The sequence below is a fragment of the Haliotis rufescens genome, unplaced genomic scaffold (assembly GCF_023055435.1).
Source record: "Haliotis rufescens isolate VD_foot unplaced genomic scaffold, xgHalRufe1.0.p SCAF_8, whole genome shotgun sequence".
Lineage (NCBI taxonomy): Eukaryota > Metazoa > Mollusca > Gastropoda > Lepetellida > Haliotidae > Haliotis > Haliotis rufescens.
Genome location: NW_025964372.1, coordinates 22,383,622 through 22,402,827, shown reverse-complemented (window position 1 = coordinate 22,402,827; position 19,206 = coordinate 22,383,622). Strand labels below are relative to the sequence as shown.

Genomic DNA, 19,206 nt, shown 5'->3' with positions numbered 1-19,206 from the left:
AAAATAGAGGCCCAGGTAGATATCTGCCTAAGATTCTGTTTCATGGTTAATCTAGGTGCATGCTTTTAGCGTGGGCATGTAGGCATGTGCAGCTGTGTTTCTTCATGTCAGTTTCTATGGACATCATGTACATAGACCATTGACTTTGAGGCAAGTTAACCTTTGAACTTAGTTGTCAGTTTGGGTTATGTCATTTTGGTATATATTGTAGTGTTATTTGAGATACTTTAGCTTACATCATCCTAATGGCGTATCATACACACACTGAGCGTCATTGATACCCCTGCTGATAGGATTACAGGCCTTGTTATTAGGCACCTCTGATGTCTGGGGGGTGGGGAGGGGGGAGTAGGAGCTGTGCTGTACTAATTAGTGACCGGTCAGAATAGGCCATTGTGGAACAGCTAATTAGTTTGTTAAGTAAACAATGGTAAACTAATCAAGTTCTGTTTGTTAATTAGTGTTTGTTATTAAAGACAAATGTCATAGACAGGTTAAATCCTAATTTTTTTGTCTGCCTTGAGCATGTTGAACAGAGGTGTTTGTTTTTTGAGTTATTCCTGCACTTAACATTCTGTTGGATTATGATAAGGAAATCTCTGCAGTTGGATTCTAAATCTGGTTATCCAGGCTTTGCAAGCTTTGTAATGATATATTTGTAATAGTCAGAAGACAGTAGGCCTAGTTCTCTGCACATGCTGTATTGGCACTCGTCCCATATGGGATGCACATGTGTTATTATACTTTCAAATAGTTTGAACCTAAGTGGGCGGATACTCTTCGTTACACTTCATGCAACAAGCATAATTATTTTACTCTTTTTTTTACCGTCACCGAATGTAAAATCTAGAAACTTTGGGATATATTGTTGGTACATCCAAGAATCGAGACATAATTCCAGAATTATTTATAATACCACTAGGCATTAGTCCAAATTGAGGTCTTGTCATCATGTTTAGTACATGTTAGTGTTAACCTGTTGTATTGTATTAGCTGAGTTTATTTTACAAAACTCGAACTTCAGACTAGTGGCTAAAGTCACAGACTGCATTATGTATGGAAAATAATCAGTTTTCTTTATAAGAGTGAAAAGGAATACACTTTATCAAACAGGATTACCAATGTTGGACACAAGTTTTTCTGAACATGCTAAAACAATTTTTTCTTCATTTTGGCTCAAAATGTGCAAATGGGGTTGGGACACTCAGAAGATTTGGGAACAGGCTGCAATGTATGTATGACCCAGATGGTTGTGTCATTGATGCCTAAGGCATTGATCTTTGTGCATGCTATTAGTCACTATTTTGTCTTGTTTAGATTTGATAATATCCAGGCTTCAGTATTAAATATGTAAAGGTGTTGACGTTGTCTGCATCTTGCAACAGCATTTGTTCGCTCGCCTGTCCATCCAAACCCAGATCAACAATGCAAGGGTTCAGAAATACCCATTTTCTACAATAACGGGATCCTCAGTGAATCTCATTTCACCATTTTGAACATTGAGAAAAAACAACATGCATCCTCAGTTATCTGTAGTATGTCTACCTTGGGCCCATCGCCACTGAGTCCGGTTTGAATGACACAACACGTCCAGTCATTATACATTGTTCTTTCAAAAATCACAACTCAAATACAACTGGGAATGCAGGGTTAGAAATTGGAACTAGTCCTATAGTCCTTGCCAAACTGCCCAATAGTAACGGTATCCCAAGGACTAGTAGAATTTTGACATTTTTAAAGGTTTTGCTATATGCTATCATTATAAGGACTGGTGGACTGAAACTGTTAGTTTCTACCACTGGAATGTCTGGTAAGGACATTCCTCCACCTGTCTTATAGTAGTTATACTTTAGGTAGCATATTTTCAAGCTGTTGTATATATGTACATATGCTGAATTTTGTGCATTGAGCATGTCCCTCAGAGATGTGGATTTTGCCCTATGGCCCTATGCCCCTATTGAGATGGTCATGTCACTTTTGAAGTGAAGCTATGGTGGCAAGTGGGTCCAGGGTAGTTATAATAGAATGGAGATATAATACCCTGGATAATCGAAGATGCGCATCGTTATCAGAAATGTGGAAACGGAAAAATTGTTTATTCAATTTCTCATCATATGGAGTTTTTCAAAACATGTCACCTAATAATACATTATTATTGCTTATTCAGTTGCTATGCAAAAGACTTAAATAATTTAGATTCAACTGACAACCCTGTTACTTCAGTCGGTAAAACAGGATCAATAGTCATCATATTTCTGTGTCAGGGCTTGGGTTGCCCAGTTTATTTTGTGTTTGTTCACTGTGCAGAGTTACATCCCTTAGCAATGGCAGGATCTGATGAATATGGGTTTGAATACAAGATTTTACTTTTCCCGTGCTTGTTGGCTTCACCAAAGAGGTAAACATCTTCCACCTGCCCCTCTTGGGGCTTTCCTTCGAGCTTCTAGCAGACTTTTGCCATAATATTACGGAAGTACAGTTTAAAGCAGCCCTTATCCCAACTCACCAACTCACTTACCTTTATAACTCCTGCTTCTATGATGTGCATTCTATGGTTGATTGTAAATTTCTTAGTCCAGCATCAGCAGGTTTTGCTGTACGATCTTTACATGTTCATGTAATGAAAAGAGTGAGAGAAAATGTTGTGGTAGCGCATCAGCTGTTTGGCAGCCAGGAATATTGCAGAGAGCAGCGTGTGACTGCTTACTTTCATCTCATGAACTGTTTAACCATTGTGTCATTGCCTGATTATTGCTGACTTGAGTGTTTTGCCTCTTTGCTCATTCCAAGCACATGATTCTCCTGTCATTGATATGTCATTGATCCAGTGTAATATACCTTTGCCTGTGGCTAGTATAAGGGATAGTGGAATATTGGATGCCAGTAGCCTAGTTTCCAAGTAATCCTGTTTACCAGTAATGACTTAGCTAATGAATCTTAGCAGTAATGAAATGCAGTTATTTCTAATTAACCTCACCATTCAGTGAGGATTAGTTCTCACTACCAAGAACTGAAAACTGACGTGACCTTTTTACACTAATCCAAAAACTTAATTATCTGCTAGTTCATGTTTTGCTGGGACACTAAGTGTTTCTGACCATTCTGAGGTTAGCTATTTTAGAATCTGGGGTAGAAGAGGCCTTCAGCAACCTATGCCTGCTGTAAAAGACGACTATGTTTGTTGCAAGAGGCGACTAACAGGATCGGTTGGTCAGGCTCGCTGACTTTGTTGATGCATGTCATCCATCGTATACCAATTGCGTGGATTGATGCTCATGATGTCTGGTCCAAACTTGATTATTTAGTTAGCGCCATCATATAGCTGGAATATGCTGAGTGTGGCGTTAAACAGCCATCAACCAACAAACTATTTTAAGAAACTTAAGATTTGTCATTTGGAGATGGAGTATGGCATAGTCACGAATGATCCTGACCGGCAAAGTTTGGAACATAAATATTGTTGTTATGTCACAGAAAAGATATTGTTAACATAAGAAAGGCCTGTTTTTAATTCAGCTATGATGCATCCTTTTATGGCCAGACTTCCAAGGAGGGAAAATGAATTATTTATAACTGAAATAATAATAACCTGTAGGCATAACTAAAAATATATGAGAGAAAAACGAGAAATTTACGCTCTTATTGTACCGAAACATTGCTTCAAGACAGTGACTTTTAAAATAAGTGGATCCTTGTCATAGCCATAATGTTAAAAGTTAAGGATTTAGAGGGTCTTAATTCCAATACATGCACTATAGGGGCAAACCTCTTGGGCCCCTAATGTTGAACATTCAATCATGTCAATATTAAAGTGGTGACTGCATACATAATTTGGTAGATAGTTTGTATGTCCAAATAACTGTTTCTGTTGTGTAAGATAACACTTACAGTCTGCACGGTCAGTAAAAAACAGTGTTTGTAATAAAGGAGGGTCCTTGAGGTTTGTTGCTATTGTATTTAAATGTAGGAGACCCCCCTAAATCTTCAGTTGTTAGCAAGAGTGTCATGACAAGGACCCTTTGCTTTTCATGCTTAATTTCAAACACTGAATAAATGTTATGTTTTGTCTGATAAATGAAAAATGATATCCCCCTGGATTGTTGAAATTATGTTTGTGACATAGGAACTCTATTTTTAAAATAGCCTGTAACATTACGATTTCTTTTGTTGGCAGTGTTTGGTATTTATCTTCATGTGAGTCTTTGTTGTGTCCTTAACATTGAGAACAACTGATTCTAAGTTAGGGTCGGTTGGGTAATCAGAGCCACATCACAGTTTTAGGCCTTTTTCGGAAGGTATACTGATATGCTATAATTTACAGATCAGGAAATATGCTACTCAAGAACAGTGTGTAGGGATTTACCTGGATCTATCTATTGTCAGGTTTGGGGACTCTCAGTGTTAATGTTTTGAGGTCCAAGGCATAAACATGGGTTCCGAGGCTGGTGACATGTGGCTCGTTTCACTTGATTTGAAAAAAACTTTGGTCTCTTATAGCCGCGTTAGGAATTGGCACTAGTCCTGTAGTCCTTGCCAAACAGCCCAATAGTTACGGTATCATAAGGACTAGTAGAAATTTGCCATTTTTAAGGGTTTTGCTATATGTTATCATTATAAGGACTAGTGAACTGAAAATTTTCGTTTCTACCGTTGTAGATGGTGATTTCATTGTTAGATTGAAGAAATCAAGCACTGACTCTTACCCCTTTGAGTGTATTTCTGAATAGAAATTACCTGAATGGTATTGCCTAAATAGAACTATCAGTAATATGTAACAAGCTATCCACAAACATTATCAAATTAATGATTCAAACAACCATACCTATTTGCATCCTGAACAAATCGCAATGTAAAATATTTCTGTCAATTTCCAATTTGTAAGTGTGTGAGATGCAATATTTTGCGTTTGGTAAAAGCCTGAATGTGATTGTCTAGCTCATGAATATGATATTCAAGTAGTTTCAAGGTGAAAACGTCTTCTGTTTGCACTAATAAACTGAGAGGTCACTTGGGCTAGTAGACTTAAATGTTTTGGAACAGTCTGTCCCAATGAATAGAATGAACAACTCAAGGTCACACCTAAAGCTTTTCTTCTTTGTATGGTTGATCGGTGAAAGTGACATGAAAAAATGGACGTCACCTAACAATTAATAAAACCCATTAGATCATTTATGTTAGCAATGCTTTAAACATGTTAAATGTCGGGTGAATATAGAACATGTTCCTAATTTAACCTCCAATAAAGTACCATAGATCGAAGAAGCATTTGACAATCAAAATAATTGTTAGCCAGGAATGATTTTATTTCATGAAAATGTTGCTTTCATGTGGAGTAATGTACAAAGCCTGAGTAGGACTTCCTTAACTTGGTGTTCTCCTCCTGTCATTATTGATGGTTCATCATGGGTGTGACTGTCACTTAACCCTTGACCTCATTAGCTTTAGGATATAGAAATAGGTCACGTTTCTATGCTTGTGATCTTGTGCTAGTCATGCTTATATGTGTACATACAAAGAGTTTACAGTGGTCTCCCAATCATGCAAAAAAAAAGGAAACTTTGATTTACTTTCATCATGTTTTTCATGTTCATAATGATGGTAGGAAGTCCCTAAAACCTTTGTTTAGAGTCATGTATGTTTATTAACACTAGCTGTCTTCATAATCTTATTTTTTGTCAAGGATAAAACTGCAATATGTTTTGCAATTATGGACATGTGATATGTTTTCAGTCATTATATATTCTCATAGCTGACTCTTTTTAAATTGGAAAATAGGTTCTTTTTGACATCTTGAACAAGGTAACAGTAGATTAGATACTGTTTTAAGATCCACACAAAGAGTGATTCTGTGTAGTTTGCACCACTTTTGTATAGAAACTCTCCTTCCTAAACATTAATGTTGGCAGTGTGTGTATATTATTGAATGGAATTACTGACATGACAAGTTACCCAAGGTTCGTCATTTTGTAAAGGTGTTCATCTGGATGATTTAACTGAGAATGGTATGGTGCAGATAGACAGGACTTTATTATACCCCCAACCTTTTAGGTCGGGGGTATATAGTTATACCAAGGTTCCGTCTGTCCATCCGTCCGAAAACTTTGTCCGCGCGATTTCTCTTAAACTATTCAGTGGATTCATCTCAAACTTAGTACATATAATCTGTGTCATATGGAGGGGTGCAGTCAAAAGAAAAAACTTGTTTTTATTCATTTTCCATTTTTTTATGAATTTTTTAAACCCTAACCCTATCAATTATTTACTTTGAAACTACTGACACACTAGGCGGGTCGGGGGTATTAGTGAGCCACGCTCACTTTTGCCCTTGTTGCAGTTGTGATGTTTTGAAGAGAAAAGGCCCAAAGATTTTGTTGTTGTTGTTTACCACCGCACTCAGCAGTATTCCAGCTGTATGATGATGGTCTGTAAATAATGGACCAAACAATCTAGTGATTTGGATATGATAACATGCATTAACCAAGTCAGCGAGCCTGTCCACCTGAAGTTTATGAGACTCAAGGAGGTCATTTTCACCTAAAATTATGTTTATTGATGTAAAAACAGTAAAATATCGGATAAAGCAGTCTACAGAGACTGAGATTGAAGACTGAAGTCCAAGTCTGGTAAAATTCCGTTCCGTCAAGTAAGTTTAACTAATGATAGTGTTTGCAATTAAGCATGCATGTGAAGGGGTGCTTGTCATAACCCTAATGTTAAATGTCAAGCATTTGGGGGGGTGGGGGCCCAGATACAAATACTACTGGAGCAAAGATCAGGGAGCCAGTACTAGTTTTTATTTAAACACTGCCATGAGATAACACTAAATGGACTGAAAATAGTACCAGGATCCATGTACAAGCCAGTAGCCACAAACGTTATTTGGCACAGACTGTTTTCTGATTATCTGATTGATAGGAATGACATAGACATGTACAGGTATATGTGTTTATCATATAATGGGTTGGTTTCTCGGCAGGATAGAGCCAACGGATAAAAACGATATACGTTGGGGTCATATGCGGATAGAGATGCAAATATCAAAGGTCAAGTAGGGACTACTTTCAGTGTTTATAAACAAACATGGCGTCGCCCTTGTCATTCGGCAATCGAGTCAGAATTAACCATCAGGAATCTGGATAAACTACAGAGATGATTGCTATCATTATCAAAAGAACAGTCTAATATATTTAAAATCAGTGTCTAACTGTGACGTCGCTAAGGCATTTTATAAGTTTTAGCAACTTTGGAGATACATAAATTTCGAAACAATTTTGCGAGGGCACTAGGCCTAGCCAAGCAGGATCAGTAGCCATATCTGTGCTTGTAGACCTCTGGGGCTTGAAACCTTCGCCACAAATTAAAATAGTTGGATTTGGCCGAAATATGTTTGAATTGTTACCTTGTTACGTTTTGTTGCTGTGTGTACATCTGATTGCACTTCTTAACGTTTTGACAGGACAGGCCGACTGTCAACAGTGTCTGAATGTGGCCATGACGTCTCATAGACTAGGGTTAGAGTAGCTTCCCTTTGACAAAGGGCAGTTACGCTAGCGGACAGACTGATGGATTGCCGTGAAATGCAAGAAAAAACAATTGTTGTTTTGCGTATATGTTGCTTCGCCACTGTATAAGAAACAGATTTTAGTTGGAACTATATTGGCTACTGTCACTGTCCGACTGACACATCACTTACCCTGTGACGTAATAAATATTAATGCGCGCATTCCAGGAAAACTCGCAATGTTAAGGTAATGTTTGTGAGAGAGGGAAAGCGATTTTCAAGCACAGAATTAAAGAATGACATTATATGATAAAGAGGTTATCACGCATGTGTGTTTGGGGATGGTAAATATCCTGTATTTGGAATAAACACTATGTATTTAGCTCACCAAGGCTATCTTAATACAATGTTTATTCCTAATACAGGATATTTACCATCCCCAAACACACTCGCGTGATAACCTCTATATGTGTGTAATATCTATATTTATGTATGAGCTGCAAAGCAAGGGTGTGTGAAATGCATGTTTGATGGTGTGATGATGGAGACAGGTGTGGCTCACATGATTATAGCATGGCCTGAGGGCTGCTTGGGAAAGGGAAAGTGATCGGGAACTGTTGACTGGGATAGTGGCAGAGCTATTACCAACCTGGATCTCAACAGGAGCTAATGCGTTTACAGTATCTATGGGGAGGAGTGAGTACATGGCTTTCGTTTTAACCATGGCAGGCATCGTCTATTGTTTGGCAGAGATGGATTACTTTTATGATTGTTTTTACTTCAAGATTTGTGTGTTAACTGTTAATGATATTGGCTTGATTGAATTGTTTGGGTTTATATATTTTGTTAAAACCAAGTGTCATCTATCTTGTAAGTTGTGTATGTTATGCTTTCATGGTTGTATATGTGACCATTTGGCACTTGTTTTGTGTAACCTTGGCGAATGTGTTGGATATGGCAGTTGCATATAGGAATTTGTTGATGATCCAGTCATGGCTCCTACTGGAAATATGGCATGTAGGAATCAAATATCTGTGGAGAAGTCAGATATACCCTTTCTGATCATCCATTGATACAGGAGAAATTAACTTGCAGCTTATATGTTCAATTCTTACAAGTGATTGTATTAAGACTACCTTTTACCAAAAAACATGTTTTTATGACAATTACTCCAACACTGATGAAAATAACTGTTGAAATGCCAAACCTTTGTTTTATGAGAAAGAGTTTGAAAGGAAGGCCCAAACTTTCTTTGTTGATATCTGTGACCTCATGTCATAGCAACATGACAATGTGACAGCAATGAACTCTTACCCCTTTTACTGTTCGTACCCAGGAAGACTTTACATTCAACTACTAGTCTACTACTACTACTTTCTATTACTGTCCAGTTTTGACTGTGATTTATGCAAGGTTTGTGATATGTATTGTACTGCGACTTTTCTGTTCCTGATATTTATCGTATTGCAACTTCACTAACTTGATATGTATCATATTGCGACTACTATCTTGAAAAGTATCGTGTTGCGATTTTACTATCTTGATATGTATGATATTGTGACTTTACTATCTTGATATGTATGATATTGAAACTTTACTATCTTGATATGTATTATATTATGACTACTATCTTGATATGTATGATATTGAGACTTTACTATCTTGATATGTATCATATTCTGACTTTACTATCTTGATAAGTATCGTATTGCGACTACTATCTTGGTAAGTATCGTATTGTGACTACTATCTTGATATGTATCGTGTTGCAACTTCACTTTTTTGATATGTATTATATTGAGATTTCATTGATACAGCCTACATTGTGAATACTTCTGGAATAAGAGCTGCAGGCGTACTGGAATGTTAAGCTAGACCTATGAATGCATGCTCCATGCCTCGAGCTATATGTCATTATACTATCATAAGACACAAACCATCCATGTATACATTATATATGACCATCCCCATGATCCCTGTGTGTTTCTATGGGAATCAACCCATTGGCAGTTTCCAAGGGTTATTATATAAAGTGCTTAGTAATGAGCAATATTACATCAGGCTACTTAATAATCAACAACATTGACAATATTACATGTGACAACTTAATTATGAACAAGATTGACAATATTACACTTGACTGCTTTATCATGTTTATTATGTACAAGACGGACAAAGTTACATGTGATCTTGAGTTACTTACCAGGTCAGGCACATTTTGGTTAAAAGCAAAGTGATGATTTATTCTCAATTCAAAATGAATATACAATGGAACAGTATGATACACAGTGTGATTCTGGGTGGTTCAGTCATGTCATTGTGGTTAGGAAGTTCACCTTGTACATCTTGTTGAAATTTTGATGTTATATCATAATGTAGTTACCATGGTGTGCTGGCCGTGAAGACAGACCTTGGGAAGGATTCTTCATCAGCGACCCATGCTTGTCATAAGCAAGTGTCTATGGTTGAGGTGCCTATGCTTGTTGTAAGAGGCTACTGATAGGGTCTTATCTCTGATAGGGTCTAACCTGGTTGATTCATTTCATCATATCCCATTTGCGTAGATCAATGCTCATGATGTCAGTCACTGGATTGTCTGGTCCACACTAGATTATTCACAGACCATCATGTAGCTGGAATATTGCTGAGTGCGGCATTAAACATCAACTTTCCTGTAATTAGTGTAAACATTTCAAAGGGGTGTGATGTGTATGGCATGTTGGGTTGATGACAAACACATTGTGCAGATATTCTTGATTCTTCTAATAGAACTGAAATTGGAAATAAAAATAAAATGACATTTGACAATTTCTTTTGTTTTTGTCTCTGTTTTACAATTAGGTGTCATTCCAGGAATATGTAAGTGAAATAATTAATAGCTGTTTTGAGGACAATCCTGCTACCATTTACGAACTGGTGACTCCTGAAACAACTTTAACATTCAAAATCTGATCTGCACAATGTTTGATGTACTCCTACCCTTGACCTCGCTACAGTGTTGCTATTTTGGTGTGTTTACATAGTTAAAACTTCTTATTTTTTATTAATTTAAAAACTAACATTCAACAACCTACATAGATAATAAGATTAATGGGCCAAATATGTTGTTAACCAACTAATAAGAATGATTATCCACTACATTCTTTATTCTAATCATGCTCATAATACGACTGACAGATTTGCAGGGATCCTGAAAATCCATGGTATTATTGTGATCATGACATTAATTATGACCGTGGTGATGTTTCAATTCCAGATGTTAAACTTGAGCATGTTTAGTCTTTAACATCGATAGCTTTGACTCATACGGTACCTAACCTTTTAAGATGATGTGTCATGGAAAACAGAAAAATTAGGCAAATAAACTTGTATCTTTAGAAATTACATGCAAACATTTATTAACACAGCTCTTTAGTGGGCTTCAGCATTGTTTAGCCTCCATTTTGAAGTGTGAATCAAGTACAAAGGAATTCAAGTTGTTAACTTCACAGGCTAAATAATGACAGTTCTTATGTTTATCACAGCTCTGTTGAAAATGTTGTTACAAAAAGATTTAGGTCAGTAGACTTAACATATCTCAGCAAAAATGGTATTATATATCAAAGTATTAGAACCTAGACTATTCTCAAGTGTGGTGGATAGAGTAGACTAACATTTAGTCTCTGAAATCTTATATTACACAATATCCTTCTTGACTCCAAAAATAAAAACAAATTCCCTATGCTGGAATAGAGCTAGCTTGAGCTGGCTAGACTTGCTTTTGTATGCATTTCTAGATTATTATTTTTTCATAAAATAAATATATTCCACGGTCATGGTGCAGGACTATGGATAGAGTTGCAACTCTCCTTAGCCTTATGTCATGCAGTGTTCAAAATTAAGGGGCTCTGGTGTCCTTGTTTGCTCCTCTAGTGTTTGAATGCAGCGCCCCCCTTAACCTTCAACCTTTAACATTGAGCTTATGACAAGGACCTCAAGACTTGGATGCTTAATTTTGAACACTGAAGTCTGTGACTTTCACCTCTAGTAAGTCAAAACCCAAGTCTAGTAAAATTTTGTTTGATCTCCTAACCTCAGAATTATTAAACCAGAAATACAGGTCATTAACCTAGTAGTATGTAATAATTTTTAGCAAACGTATCATCATGTATCGATACAGATATCATGTATCGTAAGGTCGTTTAGGATACACTGATGTATGGTTTCACCCTAAAAAATAAACAAAAGCTCTGCTTCTGGCCCGAGAATATCCTGTTCTTGTGTGCATGCTCATGCGGATACTTGCAGGTGCTGACAGATGTCTTTCAGTTGACTGACAGTGGGACATGTGGTCCATGTAGCTATGCTCCTCCCATCCAGGGGTTGGATGTGTACTGTGACATCTGTGTATGTTAGTGTTTGAGTCCTGTGATCTCTGATTACCTGACCCTGCAGGTCAACACATGTTGTTCACACAAATTGCTGCAGGGGAAGAGCACATCCCACCCCTCATCAGCTGTGGATGAGACCCTTGCAGAACATTTTTAGCTTTCATAACTTATATTGGATTATTTGTTGATGGGATATTGCACACTTCTGCACCCATGTCACTGCTTCTATGCATATATAAGTGCTTACCACAAATCATCAATTTTAACAAACTTGACTTCTTCACATAAGGGGTAGCCTAGTGGTTGAAATCTCATGCGGAAGATGCACATGATGCAGGTTCAATTCCCCAGTGAGTACAATGTGTGCAGACCATATTGGCAACCCCCATGACATTGCTGAAATATTGTGAAAAGCGTTGTAAAACCATACTCACTCACTCTTCACATATAATCTGTCATAAGCATAAGTGATTAATTTGACAGAAACTTGACCCATGATAAAGATGAGTTGACTAGGGCAAATCCTTGTACAGTACAAAATTGAATTGGTGTGGCCATAGATGACTATTAAGTCAGCGACTTGGTTGATGCATGTCATTGTATCCCAATTGTGTGGATGATGTCAATCACTGGATTGTCTGGGCCAGACTCAATTATTTACAGACTGCCTTCACATACATGTAGCTGGAATATTGCCGAGTGTGGCGTTAAACAACAAACAACAACAACAACCAAGCAAACAAACAAGATGACTATTAAGGGCATTTTTTTTACCATTTAGGTAGCTTTCAAAATTACAGGGTGAGAAGAGGGCGGTCCTTGAAGTTTACTATTATAATAGTTGAATCTATGTACCCCTAAAGTTTGAACTTTTAACATAATAGTTGTGTCTAATGACACCTTGGATAACAATTGATCATTCTTATTTGTCATTGATGTATTGACATCGGGCCTTATACAATGGCAATTCATTGATTGGTGGGATCAATGGAAACACCGTAGTTGGCAGGGATAGCAGTATGCACAATGTACAGTCTTCAAGGAATATTCATACAAACAGCACAAAATATTGTTCATCTTTTATTTTTGTAATGTGATCTGTGTCAGTTTGATTGTGTGGAAGCAATTTGAATGATAGGGATATGAAATATTAATCTATACTCAATGGAAAAGTATGAACAAAAATGTACATTTGGCACTGTAGAACATAGCACCAAAGAATATTCTCATTGTATGAACAAGCCAATTTATAAAGAATTATTATTTTTTTATGATCATGAATGTCATCAGGTCATGAAACAATTCAGTGTATGAGCCTCACAAGCCAAATTGACCACTTGAACATCCCTCAGTACACCTGGGTACATCCCTTGTGGAAAATAAACAGAAGAACTACCAGACTTTCTGTGAATGAACGATCATAAATCTTCTTTACATTCCAGTCTTACATCTAACCTGAGAATCGATTAAGGGATTTGTGTTTTGGCACGGTCATTCCATTGTGAAATAGTCCAACACAAGGGGCCTGAGGGAGAATCTAGGGGGCTGTGCAAATAAACACAAGCACCTGCTACATGGTCAGTGAGCCATGTTCATAGGCAGCACAGGTCAAGACTATATTATGGTCAGTCACTTGGTAAACCTTGTGCAATTTAGACTTTGATTTGATGCCTGTGACAGAATGACCATGAGAAATAATGTTTTTCTTTTCTCAGATTGTGAGATTCTTATACCTTAATCTGATGCATGCTAATGGGTACCGGTACTTCCCAGTATTGGCCTGTGGGAAAGGCCATTGTAAATCCCTGTTGGTAATAGGGTGTAACTCCTGAGAGTTTGCAGGGCTTTGGTCTTGACCCACACTGTAGCACATGTATAATTCGACGAGTGGAACTTGGAACATCATAAATGGCCTTATTCTTTTTATCGTTAATGATGAAGGGATTGGCAATATGTGTACACAAGGTTTTGCCAGACAACGGTTTGAGGATCTATACCGAAACATTGCTATTACAGTATAATAAAGAAGTTATTATCCATAAATTTCTTCTTAGAAATGTCTTACAAACTAAAAAAAGTGGGTGTACACATGTCTGTTTAATGTCTCATCGTTCATTGAAAGTGTAGGGTTTAATTGATCTGTTGAATTAAGTTCTATACATAAATTGTTTCCTAAAAAAATACTTGCTATTCAAAGTATTGATTGTTTTACAATACAACAGTAGCAGAGAACTCTTTCAGAAGGATGAATCATCTTGTCTTTATGGAGATAGACAGGTATGAAGTACAGAGATAGGTTTAATTTCAAAGGATTCTCTTGATTTCTTATCTGTCTCCGTGTTTTATTTTTGCTATTTGATTGCCTAGGTCATACAGATACTCCAAGGTCATAACATGATATTTTGTATCTGTACTTTGTATTTTTATCCTGAGTTTTTATGTATTTGTTTATTTATCGTTTATAGAATATTGTTTCTACATGGAACGTTTGCGCATTAGATGTTTTGTGTCTAATTGGATCATACAACAGTTGTAACTGTAAGACTTATGACTGACAATATTGTCATTTAAGTATTGCATCTGTTCCATAATGGAATGTTTTCTGCAATCAATATCATCTTATCTTATCTCATCTTAAAGCTCATTTGTGGCTGTAAATTGATGTATTATGTTGACAATTTGTTTACAGGGGTATTGTAACACAATAGCGGCTAGTTTTAAGGTAATCAAATGTCATGGGTTAAACTCAGTGATGTATCTGATTTCAAGGTCATCAAACCATCTTAAACTTGGGAGCCTGCAGTGAACCCTGCTTGATGCACAAGTGATGGCAAGCACATGCTGGGGTTCAGTGAACTGTGTCTGTGTAGGACACTGGTCAGCCTAGTTCTGCTGTTAGCCATATGCTGTGATGGCCACCGCATTATACTGGAATGGTGTTCAGTTCCCATTAACAGCCAATAATATCACCCTTGAAGTCCAGTGGATGTATTTTCAAAGAGCTACTAAACCCCTTCTGAGACATGTGGCCATTAGCATGATTAAGGATGAAGATGTATTTAATAGCTTGTTATCCCAAGCACCTGTTAAATGGTCAGCAAAACATATCAGTATCCACATTTATGGGTTGATCTACAACCTCTCTGTCATCAAGATCACACAGACTTGTGATTGTTTGAACAGACACTTCATGTGTGACAGGCCATGATTCCTAACTAACACTATCCTAAAGGAACATTTGTATTTTACAGTCCTAAATGAATTCTGTGATTCTGCAATCATTGAAAGTTCTTCAGAATTTTCATTATTTTCAATATTTTCCATAGCATTTTGATGTTTAAACATTTAACATGTGATTCAAACATACAAGATATGAATGCTTCAATAAAACAAAATGTATAATAAATATTTTTCACTTTTAATCCTTTTAAACTATAAATAAATATCAGTGACACTATGCATAAGATTTTTAAAGAAATTTTTAGGAGGGAAATGGTTGTTTCTACTGCCGAAATTTGGTAATTTTACTGAAGAATTTTGATAATTTTATCTCAGTATTCATCAGGTACTGATTTGATACTTTCATCAGAGAAAATAGATTGATAACATTTTAAGGAATTTTCAGAAACTCCTTGACTAATGAAAAAGAGGATGTAAATGAGTTATTTGTAAGCACTGAATTGCTACACATTAATGTCACCATAATCAATGCATAATCAGTGTATAATTACACGTATACCCTGATTATTTTGAAGTTGAGCTACCTTGGCTACTTGGCATATAATTATTTGGAGGCCTCATCATGGTGATTTTGGATGTAACACTATGCAGGAAAACTATCAGTCTATGTTGTTTTTAACATGGTTAGGAACGGTAATTGGAGTCTAGTTTCCTGCTACATACACCTGAAAAATGTGACCTTGATTTTAAATGAGGCATTCCTTGTACCAGTCATTGCCCAATACAAACACCTACTTGATACTTGGGGATTGTGTTAGTCCTGCTGGCCTTGTAGTTGTTGACTGTGAAGGAAAATGTGGCTACTCTGTTGCAAGGATCTATATAACTTTATTGCAGACAAGGAATATCATAACTATTGCATTTTATCATTTTAATTAATACATATCATTAGTATATAGTAACCAATCCAGTCTAATCATATATAATATATAGTTACCAATCCAGTAATTCTACCACGACATTGAAGAATGCTTTATTCGTATTGATCAAAACAGGATTAAATTGAGATATCAAATTCCATTTGTCACCTACATCTACAGTCTGTGATTTTTGCCAACAGTCTGATGCCTGTAAAATTTCTTAGTGTCTAGTAAGATCGGCGTATCCTAATCTATATGGAAAGACTAAAAAAATCTTTAAAAATTGCCAAATACATGGTAGGTCTAGTTGACCTAAAAGTATTTGGCACAGACTGCCAATAAATCATGGATGGTGATTGATCATTGAACAGGTGTCGACCATGATGTGTGGAAGGCCATATGTTAGATGTGTCAGTGTAACACAACCAAATTGTGTCAAGAACCAACCTAGTTATTTTAGAATTTTCCAATGGTTGTAAGTGCAGACTGGGTGGTCAGGCCCTGTGACTGACCACTGTGTCATTGTGCACTGATGTTGTGGATCATTGCTCCTGCTATCAGTCACTGGTTTGTCTGGCCAAGACTTAAATGCAGGCAATGTGATTGAAGCTTGAATCAAGCTGGAATATTGAGAGCACAACATTCACTAACTTGACATGACATGATCTTCCCATGGGGATTCAGGGTAAGAAATGATCCCCAGCAACCTATGCTGGTCGAAAGAGGTGACAAAATGGATCAGGTGACTCGATGGCTTGGTTGATAGCGTGTCCTGTACCACGACAGCGTGGGACGTTACCCACAATATCAATCACTGGATTGTCTGTCCAGACTCGATTATTTACAGACTGCTGTCATTTCGCTGGAATATTACTCAGTACAGCATTAAACACCAAACAAGCAAACATAACATAATCAGTGTTGACAATTTGAATTTTGGGAGAAAATCATATATGATTAAAGTCAGGGATAAGCAGAATAATGGTTCTCCGTCATAAGGTCTGTTAGCAGTTTTAAATGTTACGCATGATAACTATTCTTGTCCAAATGAACATGTTCAAATGAAGAAAATTGATTTGTCAAGTTAAATATTAATGTATTTGCAACAATTTCTTGGAATAATGGATTTACTGTCATGAGTCCAAATGCAGAATAAAAAGGTGAACGACCTTCCTATTTAACCAACATTGTTTGAAATAATTGGTCATAAATTTATTGTTGTCACAATAGAATCCCCTAACTAACATCACAGAAGAAATGTTGCATCAATACAAGCTATTTTTATATTGGGAGTTGCAGCAATGTGATTGGGTCAAGTTTTTAAACAGTCTCACAGGGGTCTTTCAAGCGCAATTATGTTACAATCATTGATTGATGGAGCATTAGTTTCTGTGGAAACTGGGATAATCATGATAATCGTAACCTTAAAATGGATAAGAACTAATTGCTCATGCTGGGTTACTAATATAGCGTTATAATTATGGGATAATTTGTTAGAGGCAAGGTTGGAAATATTGGACACATTTGTCACACTTATGTCTAGACATTTTTTATATGTGAAACATTAAGTGTTTGATTGTTTGATGATGGTAAATGTTAAAATGAATGCTGAATGACTGCAAAATGATTGATGAACAAAGAAGTGGGTAAAAACCAAATGCTATGGTCCATATTTTGCTGCCTTGTAGATGCATGTCATCGTATCCCAACTGCGTCAATTGATACTCATGTTGTCAATCACTGGATTGTCTGGTCCATACTCGATTATTTACAGACCACCATCATATGGCTGGGATATTGCTGAATGCGGTGTTAAACAACAACAAAACAAGCAAACAAACAAAACAAAACTTGTGGAACATTGTTAAACTTTTATCATTACTCGTTAAAGAATCTAGCTATCTAATTGAGAATTTGCCGTTGTATAAATACTCAAACAAGTTGGCTGGTAAGCTTGTATGGGTGTCATGACGTCATGTCATAATGTTTGATGTGATGTCACTTGCTTACCACGTCATTATGCCTGAGTCTGAGCCTATAATCTGATGCTGGTCAAGCGGTAGATCTAAGTGTTTCACACATTTCTGAAACTTTTGAACAAGATAACAATAAAAGGCTTACAAGCTCATTCAGCTCCCATGCAGCCTGCTATTGACACATGTAACTCATGATATTGAGACCTGTGAAGATACGGGGCAGAATAGGTCTTCAGCAACCCATGCTTGCCGTAAAAGGCGACTAACAGGATCAGGTAGTCAGGCTCGCTGACTTGGTTGAAAGCATGTCATTGATCCCAATTGCGTAGATTGATGCTCATGGTATCAATCACTGGATTGTCTGGCCCAGACTTGATTATTTACAGACCGCCGTCATATAGCTGGAATATAGATGAATGCGGCATAAAACAACAAACCAACAACCAACCATGATCATGATGATATTGAATTTATTATAAAACACATTAGGCTTCACAAAATAAGTTATGTTTAAGTAGGTTTTTGAACAGGCTTGTTTATCCTACTGACAAAACGTATTGTCTTTGTCTTTGCAGCAGTCAGGGATACAAATTAACTTGAAACTATTACTGGCCTGATTATTGATGGCAAATTAGACATTCCTTCTACATGCACGAGCCTAGCCTTGCTCCAAGGCTGTACTGAATGATAATTATATGATAAATATATTGAATGATAAACCCATAGATGTATTGTATTTCTATCCTTATAATATTCAACTCTAGATAAGGACGCCAGTCTTATATAGGCAAAAGTTGTTCTTATTGTTTATATAACATAGAAATTATTATTTACACTCATAAATATTGCCTTTAGCATGTTTAGAGACTTGTGCAAGTCAAGCACTTGCCCTCAGGATACCTTAACATTAGACCAACTGAATGAGGCTTGTGGGCTAGTGATTTTTTATATATTCTTGTCGACTTCTATAGATATGTCAAAATAGCTTTAAGTTTAATTCAAAATTGAAATTTTGAGTCCAGGAAATGTGTCATGGTCATGAAGAAATTAAACAAGTTTTTTCTGTTATTTGCAAGGAACTGGAGATGCGGACAGAGGTGCACATGTCATTGTTGACCAAGACTTAGCTTGCTCAAAGTCTGTACTGAAAGATATGTCCATGGAATTACAGTCATTCTATCATTACTGTAGGCAAGTCTAGATAAGCCGACAAAGACTCCAGTCTTTTATAGGGACAGCTTGTTATAATTATTTATGTA

General features: G+C 36.7%; 1 protein-coding gene across 3 annotated transcripts in view; it reads left to right on the top strand.

Annotated features, from left to right (window-relative positions):
* LOC124139326 (tyrosine-protein kinase Abl-like) overlaps window positions 1-19,206 on the top strand; it is a 97,163-nt gene that overhangs the window by 6,880 nt on the left and 71,077 nt on the right. The window lies entirely within an intron of this gene.